Genomic DNA, 10,231 nt, shown 5'->3' on the forward strand with positions numbered 1-10,231 from the left:
AAAACAGATTTTGCTCCGGGAGGTGAATTCCCGATTAAGCGTTTCTTTTTATGAGGATATGCAAGGAGGCTAAACCTCCTGAAGGACATTTCATGTTTCCTTCTGCAGCGGGATCTGCTGAAATGACTGAAAAACATCCAAGGTTGATATCTTAAATGAGCAAACAGGAAAGCTGCATCTAATCGAGGTGAGTTTTCAGAGGCTAATTTTCCTCTAAGTGCCACCGTGAAGCCACTCTCTGTGATTAAGACCTTACATTATAACAATTTATCCCGTCAAATTAGACAACAATTGAAGGTGCAACATAAAATCTTGCTAATTGCCCTTGTTGTTAATTGAAGTCTTTCTCAGAAGCCGCAATAAGGTACCACTCTTTCCTTGTCTTTCATTGGAGCAGTCTGAAAATGAGAGAGCACACATGCTTCATTGTTACTTGGTCACTAAATCAAGTGTGGGCCCTCAACAATGGGACCACACGCACTGCACCACCCCGTACAGCCGAGCTCAGTCATTAGATAAGGACCTTTCCCAGGTAGATCCATCACAGTCCACCTCAATCTCTCCCCGAGCTGAATGAATGAAACAGTTCTTCCGCAGAGAGAAAGAGAGAGAGCATTGTGGCTCTGTAACTTGGGCCTTTTGTGATAACGTGCACAGAGGTTAATACATCCATTGTGGCCCGGGCCCATGCTTGTCTAAGCCTGTCCCACGCAAGGTGGCAATTAGGGCCGTGTGTGTGACTCCCCAATCCCCCTGACAGGGGCCTGAAGAGGGGGCGGAGAATGCGATCATTGTCTACCAATTAAACCGGAGGAGGGTTCTCCTTGGCTTTGCCCATTGTCTGAGCAGGATGTGGGAGTGGCTGTCAGGTCTGGTATCACCGGGCCAGAGTGGCAGGAACCTGATCCAGGGGCGAGACTGGGTCACCCTGTCCCTCCCATGCACCCTCCTTCCTGTGGCTCCGGGCAGCAGTGATGCAAACAGAGGAGCCTCTGTGCTGGAGGTGCAGGGACACTGGGTCAGGTCTGCTGCTGGGAAGATGGTTCACAAAAGGAGGGCTAGTCTGAGGTAAAACCCATGTCATGTGGGACTTACCAGGAGAGGAGGCTTTCCTATTCTTCAGTTTTACACCTGAGAATATTATATCATCCACAAGTGTTTATCTTTATCCCTTTAGGTTCGTGACAAAGCAGCTTGAGTATATACAGACAGAGACTGTGTGTGAGGAGCAGACAGTTTCCAGTAACCACTGTCTCCCAATGGACCTGTCAACCTGCACGCTTGAAGGGAAACTCGATATGAGGAAATATGATGCTTTGATGCTGCATTATCATTATAGAGCTGCATCTGTGTGTAGAAGGTTTACACAAGTTAAGACATACACATCTCAATATACAAGTGTTTATCATCCTCCCAAAGGCTGATTTGTAATCACAACCTCCACCTAGTGGCGCTAGAGGGAAAGTAAACAGCAGGATATCTGATCTGGGAAACCATGAATATCTGTGGTGTAATCGATGTTGAAATCCAGATCCAAATGAAATGTTAGGGAATGATTCATGTATTTATTTAATGCATTCATAGTTCTCAATGCATTTTAACAAATACCGAGCATGTCCACCTGCTGGTGACAGAAGGAAAAGTCAGAGGATCGTAAGCGTCAGGAGGATTTGCACCCCTGCAATCCATTTTTGTTCAAAATGTCTTGGTGATCCATCTAATAGCTCTATAGATGTTTCAGTCCAGGCTTAAGCGTTGGACTCAACAATCTCCAGATCCAGGGCGCTAATGTGGCTGAAAAACACAAGCCCACCTAGTTTGAATGTTATAGTGCAATGTGTTATGCAATGTTTTTTAGCTTTTCCCAAAATGGTATACAAACAAATGGGAGAAATGCAGCAACATCACATCATCATTACAGGATGATGCATTGGGACACAGTCTGCAGTGGCATTTAAGGTCACATTGCAAAATGTGGCCATCACATGATGATGCATGGATACGCTCTGTGAACGCTCTTAAACTCTTACCTTTGTACATTTGAGCAAACTTTACCGCACTTGAAAATGTTTTCTTGGTCACAGTGTGACGATACCAGAAATCTGTGATTCCTTCCAAATACACATTAACTTTATTTATCCCCTTGTGGCGTGGACTTGCTCTCCATGCCACTTAGCTCTTACACAAGGATAAATGCAGCCCTCCGAACTGTTTTTCCAGCGGTTACACCACTCCCCCCCCTTCGCCGCCGTCACCCACTCACGACCACAACGACATCTCTCAGCCACCACTTAGCCTCTGATAGATGGTTTCTATTTAGGAAATGGCATTTGACCGCAAACCATCGAGCCAAACAAGACTGTTGACAGGTTTAAATAGAAAAGTTCTGCAGTGGGAGAAAACAAAGCACAAACACTAGCGCCCCGATAGCCCCCCCCCCCCCTCAGTCTGCAAAATAGCTTTCTGGAAAGACTCTTTTGATTGCTTTCTTCGGTTGAGGCATCGAAGTTCTCGTTTTTATGTACTGACGATTTCACTCTGTGCTGTGCAATCCATTTTGGGACGGTGAAGAAAAGCGGCGTGGAAAATAAGTGACAGGCTGCTCAAATTAAGCCGTTCCTGCGCCGAGCTGAGTGAAGTGATGGATGAACTGCGGGAACTTGGAACTTTTAGCACTCGACAGAACAGGTTGTTGTGACTCCCCCCCCTCCCCCGAAAGCTTCTCAGGTAATTAATAAACACATTCATTAGGGAGCATAAAAAAAGACAGCGCTGCTAAATCAAACGCTTTTCTATCATCAGTCATGTGCTGCGGGAAGATGGCATTTTAACAAGCCTCCCTCTGAACTAATTAGGGGGAAAATGGTACCAAGCCTTTCATGCAATTATGGCTTGTTAAGGATTAAAGTCGTCAGGGATAGTCAAAAATGTGTGTGTGTGTGTGTGTGTGTGTGTGTGTGTGTGTGTGTGTGAACATGTTTGCATCTGAATGTCTTTATCTGCGTTCGTGGTGTGTCCACGCTCAGTTAGAGTAAACACAGATGGGAAAGGGAACAACTGGTCAGCCGCCATGTTGTCCTTCAGGAAAATGAAAACAGAGGGAGAAGAAAGACAGGGAGGGTGATGAAGATGGATTTTGGGTCTTTCAGGGATTCATGAGGATGGGCAGATCAGTGTGTGTGTGTGTGTTTGTGTGTGTGTGTGTGTGTGTGTGTCTTTATATCTTATATCTTAATCTGATAACCTCAAATTTATTGTAAGACTTGTAGATAAACCTGCAACAATCGCAAAACACAGCATTGCTTCAGCTTTGAAGAACTTTCCATTTAAACTGCATGTGTTTTAGAGCTTTAGACATGTCAGCATCCAGCCTTTTTTATTTACCCGTCATGTTTCAGATCACAGTCAAAACCAGAGAACAAACAAAGAGACTAAAGGAATTCAGACTGTTGAGCTGTAGCTGCTTTCTGTATCTGAGTATAAGGGGGTATGCTTTTTTCGCTAACCCTGCAGTTTACTGACACTCTTAGACCGGGAATGTTTTCCCCTCCTCTCATCACTTAAAGCTTATAGTACGTGTGCTGCTGGATACCAGGGCTTGTTACCCAGTGAGATGAAGACTCTTGGCAATGCCCATTGATTTTGTGCACAGGCGGAAAGAAAAACTCACAGACACATGCAAGAAAAGCTCTTAAAATCCCCCACTGATCCCAAAAGGCCCAAAGCCATCTAATTTGTTTTCATTACTGAAGTAATGTCGGCCTTGTGGACTTAGTTGATCCTCTGTTGCCTCTCTAAGAACAAAAGTGTCAAGGTGGATGCCATCTTCTTACTTTTTCCCACATACTTCGGTTTGAACCTGGCTTTAGGTTCTTTGAAGCTTTACTTCCAACCCCCCCCCCCCCCCCTTCCCCGTCCTGACTTCCCTCCTTCTTTCACAACTTCTGGAGCTGTGAGGGACAGAGACAACTGGTTGAGGCTTTCTGGAGGAATTTCCTGTTGGGATAAGTGCTTCCCATTCATGAGTACCAGTTCTTTCTTCTATGTGCGAAATGATCTTCTTGACATTCTTTTAAGTGGCCTGGTGACTAACTTGTGATGGTGTGGGGGGGAAACAACAACCTACATTAACCCTGGATCTTCTCTAAATCTCATTTAATGGTGAATAACCCGGCTTGGACGGACGGTGTTGAATGGCTGTCAAAGTCCTGGAGATGTTTTTGGGACAGGTGGCTGGTTTTCGAATGGACAGCTCCAGTGTAGACAGATGTACTCTGGGAAGCTGTGAGAGAGGAGATTATTGTTCTGAACATACCCGAGCTGGTGCATTTGGACACGTAATCACTGTTGACCTAAGAATACCCTCGATGCCTCTGTATGTTCTGCATAATTCACAGTTCACGTCCTGTGCAAAGCCTGTCATGAATCGCGCACCCCGTGAAGGATTGCCTCAGACTAGCGCTATTGAAAACGGTTAATCCCCTGTGGATGGGTATGTAAATGTTGAAGTGTGTTGCTCTGTGTTGCTGGAACACTCCTGATTGTTGGGGATAAACGGATGTGCTCAGTGTTTGTGGTGGGTGCTGGTGTGGGAGAAAGGCAGCGGACACAAAGGGAAGGTAGCCGGGAGCATAAAGACCTGTCCCAGCCTTCAACTGCACAGGAATATACAGTATAATCCCCCGCAGTGAACACACACATTACATACGGTGCTTTCTTGAAAAACAGCTTCTTCTGAACCTATACAGTAAACACACGTCAGCGCTCCTTTGAAACACACTGTTTTCTGTGCATTGGCATCCCTGATCTTCATCTATTATTCTACAAATGCCAGAAGTCTTTATCAGTCTGTTTGTGTCTCACATATCTTGAGAAACATTCATTTTATCAACTTCACACTTGGTTTGTGTGTCCTTAAGGGCCCTATGAAGTGCAGGGTCGAATTTGCACAATGCATTCACGATAACCGCCATGTTCACGACAACAGCCCACACTGATTCTCGAGCTTCACCAAACTTAGGACAAGCAGGAGTCCTTCCTTGTCGCAGCTCAATTGAATGCGGTTCATATTTACAGTTTCAGAAAGAAAGCTGCAACCACAGGCCAAACAAGCAGCCCCTACCAAATAGAACGGGCACTGCACTAGTTATTTAGAGAAGAACTGAATTCCCTCTAATCTAGTGTGTGGTCAATTTTATTGAATTTCTGCCGATTTTTGTTTGTTCTCTTGTATAATTTATGACCTCTCAGGGGCTTTTCTGTATTTCTGCAGAAAGAGACAGAGTCAGTACCCGATAACTCAATCTTACTGATCTTTTATGCTTTTATAATATAGGTGAAGTGACAGGAAATGAGTTCAGAGAGATGTGAAATTACCAACGTCGGACTAAATAGAGGGAACACAGGGGAATTATTTGATGCATACACAAATGGCAAAGTAACTGAACACTAAACCCAACATCAAGTCCCAAACTCAGAAAACCATCAGTCTAACAGACGCTTTCCACCGAACGTTGTCTTCGCAAGCGTTTCTTAGTATCCTCCCAAAGCCCAAATTTCCATCACAGCATTTATTGCTCTTTATATTAAGGTTGAGCAAAAGGTTTATTTGCCGATCCCCATCCTTTCAGTGGTTGCTGTATATATTCTTTTGTGTGTTATATCTCCAGCAGTATCTGTGTAGTCTGTCTTGTAGAAGCGCTGTATACACAGAGGGTAGTTAGAGAGCAGCAGGGCTTTGCAGACCCATAAGCCACAGCCTGATCCCTGACATATACAGACAGGGACTCCCAGCCATCTGCTGAGATGACACAGTTGGATAGGCACATTTTCTCTTTCTCTCTCTCTGACTCTCAAACGTGACTCAACCTCTCTCTCTCACACACACACACACATCACACACACACACACACACACGCACACACACACTTACACATATACAATTGTCACTGGTTCTGAGGATTTTCTGTCTGTCATCTATCTCAAGGGTTGCCAGAGAGCTCTGGTGGTCACAGATAGGGACTTAGCCCACAGCCATGCAGCTTCTCTCAAAGCCGAACATTTAGACTCTGAATTCAGGGCCTTAGTTTGAGCCTGCAACTTTTAATATGAACAGGTCATACAGCCCAAAAAATAAGAGTGAGGGAGCTGGTGGTAATTTGAAAATTATGAATTACGGGGATAAAACTGAATGAAAGGAGAAAATAGAGAAAAGAAAACTATGAGGAATTTAAGTTGAGGGGCTGCACTGTACTTGTTTCTTTATCTATATCTTTATACCGGTATTACTCATCCTAATTATGCATTCAATTTGATGTATTATTATGGTGTGCTAGCGTGAATGGATGTACATACGTACATATTTTGATTCTGTGTCATGCAATGCATTTGACCCATTTCTTTGTGGGATTGCAAGACTTTATAAAATCATACATCTTCCACTTGTGATACATTTAAAAAAAAAAATGTAGAGACACATACACACAGGAAGGAAGACAGATCAGAAGTAACCGTATAAAGAACTATTACATATAGATGTATTGACTCAAGAAAAAACGCACAACTCACAATAAATGAAACAGTAGAGAAAACAAATTATATTTATCAGTGCAATTAAACACAACGATCTTGTGTGTGTGTTGCAGCCCCATGTTTCGCAGCAGTTTGTACTTTTTACCACTAGCAGTGCTGTAGAGTCATGTTTGCATGAGCAGGGTCCCTGTTATTATCTACTATACATGTTTTATTAGTGTTGATATGAGTCACATACCTTCAGATTGCTACATAGTGACGGTCAGTGGACATAACCGGGAGCAAGGCAGCAAAAGATACAAGGAAATAAACTACAAACTGATGTGCTGTTGAAATCAGATCTAGAAAATAAAAAATACTTTTAATTATGTATTGGGAAATCTATTCAAATGAAGTAACTTTGTCGGTGAGAAACACTGAATTGAAGTTTAGCCTTTTTGCACAGTATATTATGAACTGGTTCTTCTTCCAGTGTTTAATGTATAATGTATTACCCTCAGAGTGAAACTGCCTCTATAATATCATGAGCCACTCTCACATCTTTTAATGCACATCATTAATGTAACAACACGACTCCCAGGGGCACCCTGCTCTGATAAGGGATCAATCAATAGACATCTACACCTCTAAACTTGCACATACTGAATATTTCATGCAGCAGAAAGATGATCATTGACAGCGCTGCACCATCTTCAGATTCACTGCACATCTCTCCCACCTCAGTCTCTAATAACTCCGAAAACTGAAGCACCGACTCAGGCCAACCGTCCCTCTTCGAGTCGAGTCTGATTACCAGAATTCTTATGATAATATCGCCCATGCAGCTTCCCACACATGCAAATAGGCTGCTGTTCCCTCCAGTCTCTCACACTGCGTTGAAAATAGCTGAGACTAGAACACAACTTGTGTGACATTGATTTGAAATTCAATCTTGACAACTACCTCAGGGTCCTGGGCCAGTTCTCAGATCCCTCTCCGATACCGACGCTGGAGGAGGCAAAGGGGCTGGCGTGCATGTGGGAAAAAAAAGAAATAAGCAGACAGAGGACATACTGCTTAGATACTCACTCAGTGCTGCTGTGCGCAGATTTAAATACAAGCGCACACACACACAGACACACAAACACACACATCAGTCTTGACAGTCATTGCCTGTGATTTCTCTGATACTTCTGCATGTACTGCTGGTGACGGACAAGCCCCCTCTGACACAAAGCATCAGGCTGAAGTGGTTTTTATCCCCGATCTTTTATCTGGTCCACTTGTCTGTCACTTCGAGAGGTGCTCAGATATTCCCCAAGCTGCCATTTATCCATGAGTGTCCTGAATGTATCACACTGATCACTTGCATTCCTCCAAAACAACTCATACACACCAACAATGATTATCCACAGCAGAAAAGGTCTCCTGAAAAGAAATAGTAAACAGTGGACAGGGGAAACAGTTCACCGTCCTTTGTCTTTGTGATATGGTGGAAAAAAAATTGTGGGAACAAAATAAAACAAACAGGTAGTTGATGGGAACATTTTATTTGGGAAGAGAAGCGCAATGGAATATGGGAAGGGATTGATTCAAGTATAGATGGAAGGAGAAAGGAAAGGGGATGAAACCTCATGCCTGATAATTGGTGCTAAGTAGGAGGAGCCTGGTGAGAAGTGATTTCATTTAGCTGCATGGGAGCAGAACTGGTGAATCAAATCAGGTTAGAAAATATAAAGGAGGATCCAATACTCTTTGATTTTCTCCATTTCTCTCTTTCCCCTCATGCCGAACCAGATTGCCAGGAACAGAAACCTACATGCAAATATATTCTCTTGTTATTCTCCTCTTGTCATCATACGACTATTTACGCGTGGGCCAATGTCATCACCCTCAGTAGATGTGACTCGTTAGGCTCTGAACAAGTGAAGCCCAAAGGGGACACATTAGAGCACAGTTGACAACACTCTGTCTTGTTAGTCACATGCATTTACATGGTTAATGGGATTAATTGCAGGTCTGCGACTTGTTATGATCGACTAGATGAGCGCGCTACGCTGATGTCGCATTCATGTCAAATCAGAGTCATCGGAATTATAGTCTTTGTGAATGTTGTCGCAATGTTAAAGAAAGTGAAAAAGAATCCCTGGATTCCCGGATTCGTTTCAGTTGTTAACGTGTAATTAAGAGATTAAGATTAAGATGCATTTATTAGTCCCAAACACATGCACAGACATGCAAAGGCACACTCATGCAGGTAGGGAAATGTAATCTCTGCTTTTGACCCATCTGGTGCAGGACACACAGAGCAGTGAGCAGCCATGTACGGCGCTCGGGAGCAGACTCTTGGAGTTCGTCTTTTGTTGTCTCTCCGTGGAGTCGAACCAGAGACGAACCAGAGACCTTCTCGGCCCATAGTCCAAATTTCTGCCACTAGACCACCGCCTCTCCTTGTTAGCTATCAAACAAACATACAAACCAACCAACAAAGCTAGTTCTCTAAACCACACAGGACAGAGGGCCAGGGACAGGGACAGACCGGAATATAGACTCCTGTCAGTGGGGGGGCTAAAATCTGTTGTGTATTACCAATAGATGACAGATTTCCCGTGTGTTGTGTTTCTGCCTCTCTCTCTTTCCAACTCTCTCATTAAAAACTAAACTCTTCACCTGCAGCTTTTCTGCATCATGCCTGTGTGTCCCTGCCATCTTACCCCCTAAACCCTCAGCACCTGTCTGGGAGACACCAACATCATCTCCATCCAGCGCGCACATGTGACGAGAGCTGCCAATTTGCTCTCATGAGCTTCATTTCCTGAGGGTGAAACGGAGGCGTTTAGCACCTTGATTCTCTCCTTGGCGGGTTTGTCTCTACTGCCCTCTGTCTGTCAGCGACATGAACCGTTATTCTGGCTCTGTGAGTGTGCATGCACAAGTCTGGGCCACAGCTGTTGTGGTGCCCCCCCCCCCCCCCCCTTTCCTCCTCCCTCCCTTCTCCCATCTTTCTCTAATATAACCCTCCACTGTGCAGGTTCTAAGCTCATGAAAAAGCATTAAATCTGCCAAGTCAGCGCAAACTGAGTCCACATAGGCATGCAGTTCAGTTTCATTACTTCATACACACACACACATACACACACATGCACGCAGATACACACACACACATTCTGCTGAACAGTATGTTAGCTCTAGTCTGATCACACGCTGCTTCAGATAAAGGAGCTTTTATTATCAAGGACACTCACTGATAAAGGAGGTGGTGTGTGTGTGTTATGTGTGTGTGTGTGTGTGTGTGTGTGTGTGTGTGTGTGTGTGTGTGTCCGTGCATGTGTCGGAGCTTTTCACATCACAAACCTGCTTTTACCTTCATTCAAAATTCTAAGGAGCTTCCTCCCAGACAGGAAATTGCATTTTACATCCTGGTGACCATGGCAACCAAAGCTCGTAATGCCTGTCAATCAGGTTCATGTTACATCTCTTGCGTAGTGGAAAGGGAAGTTAGGGTTAAATTCATGTATGGTCAAATAAATACTAGGACAAAATACTGAGTAAATACATCATTATATAAACTGACTGAAGTGAAGGAAGCTTTGTTTTATCCAGAGAGACAGATCCTTCAATTTCAGACTGTCTCTCTCTCTTTTGCTATCTATCCATGCAGTCTACTTTAATGAAGTAGAACCTGTTACTGTGTACAACTCACAATGTGAAGAAAATGTTC

The 10,231-nt window shown here is 43.9% G+C and overlaps 1 protein-coding gene across 1 annotated transcript in view; it reads left to right on the top strand.

Moving 5' to 3' along the window:
- Nucleotides 1-10,231, top strand: part of fam20ca (FAM20C golgi associated secretory pathway kinase a) — a gene marked incomplete in the record, with an annotated part of 28,989 nt that overhangs the window by 14,936 nt on the left and 3,822 nt on the right.

This window comes from Platichthys flesus, chromosome 16, assembly GCF_949316205.1.
Source record: "Platichthys flesus chromosome 16, fPlaFle2.1, whole genome shotgun sequence".
In the NCBI taxonomy this organism is placed as follows: Eukaryota; Metazoa; Chordata; class Actinopteri; order Pleuronectiformes; family Pleuronectidae; genus Platichthys; species Platichthys flesus.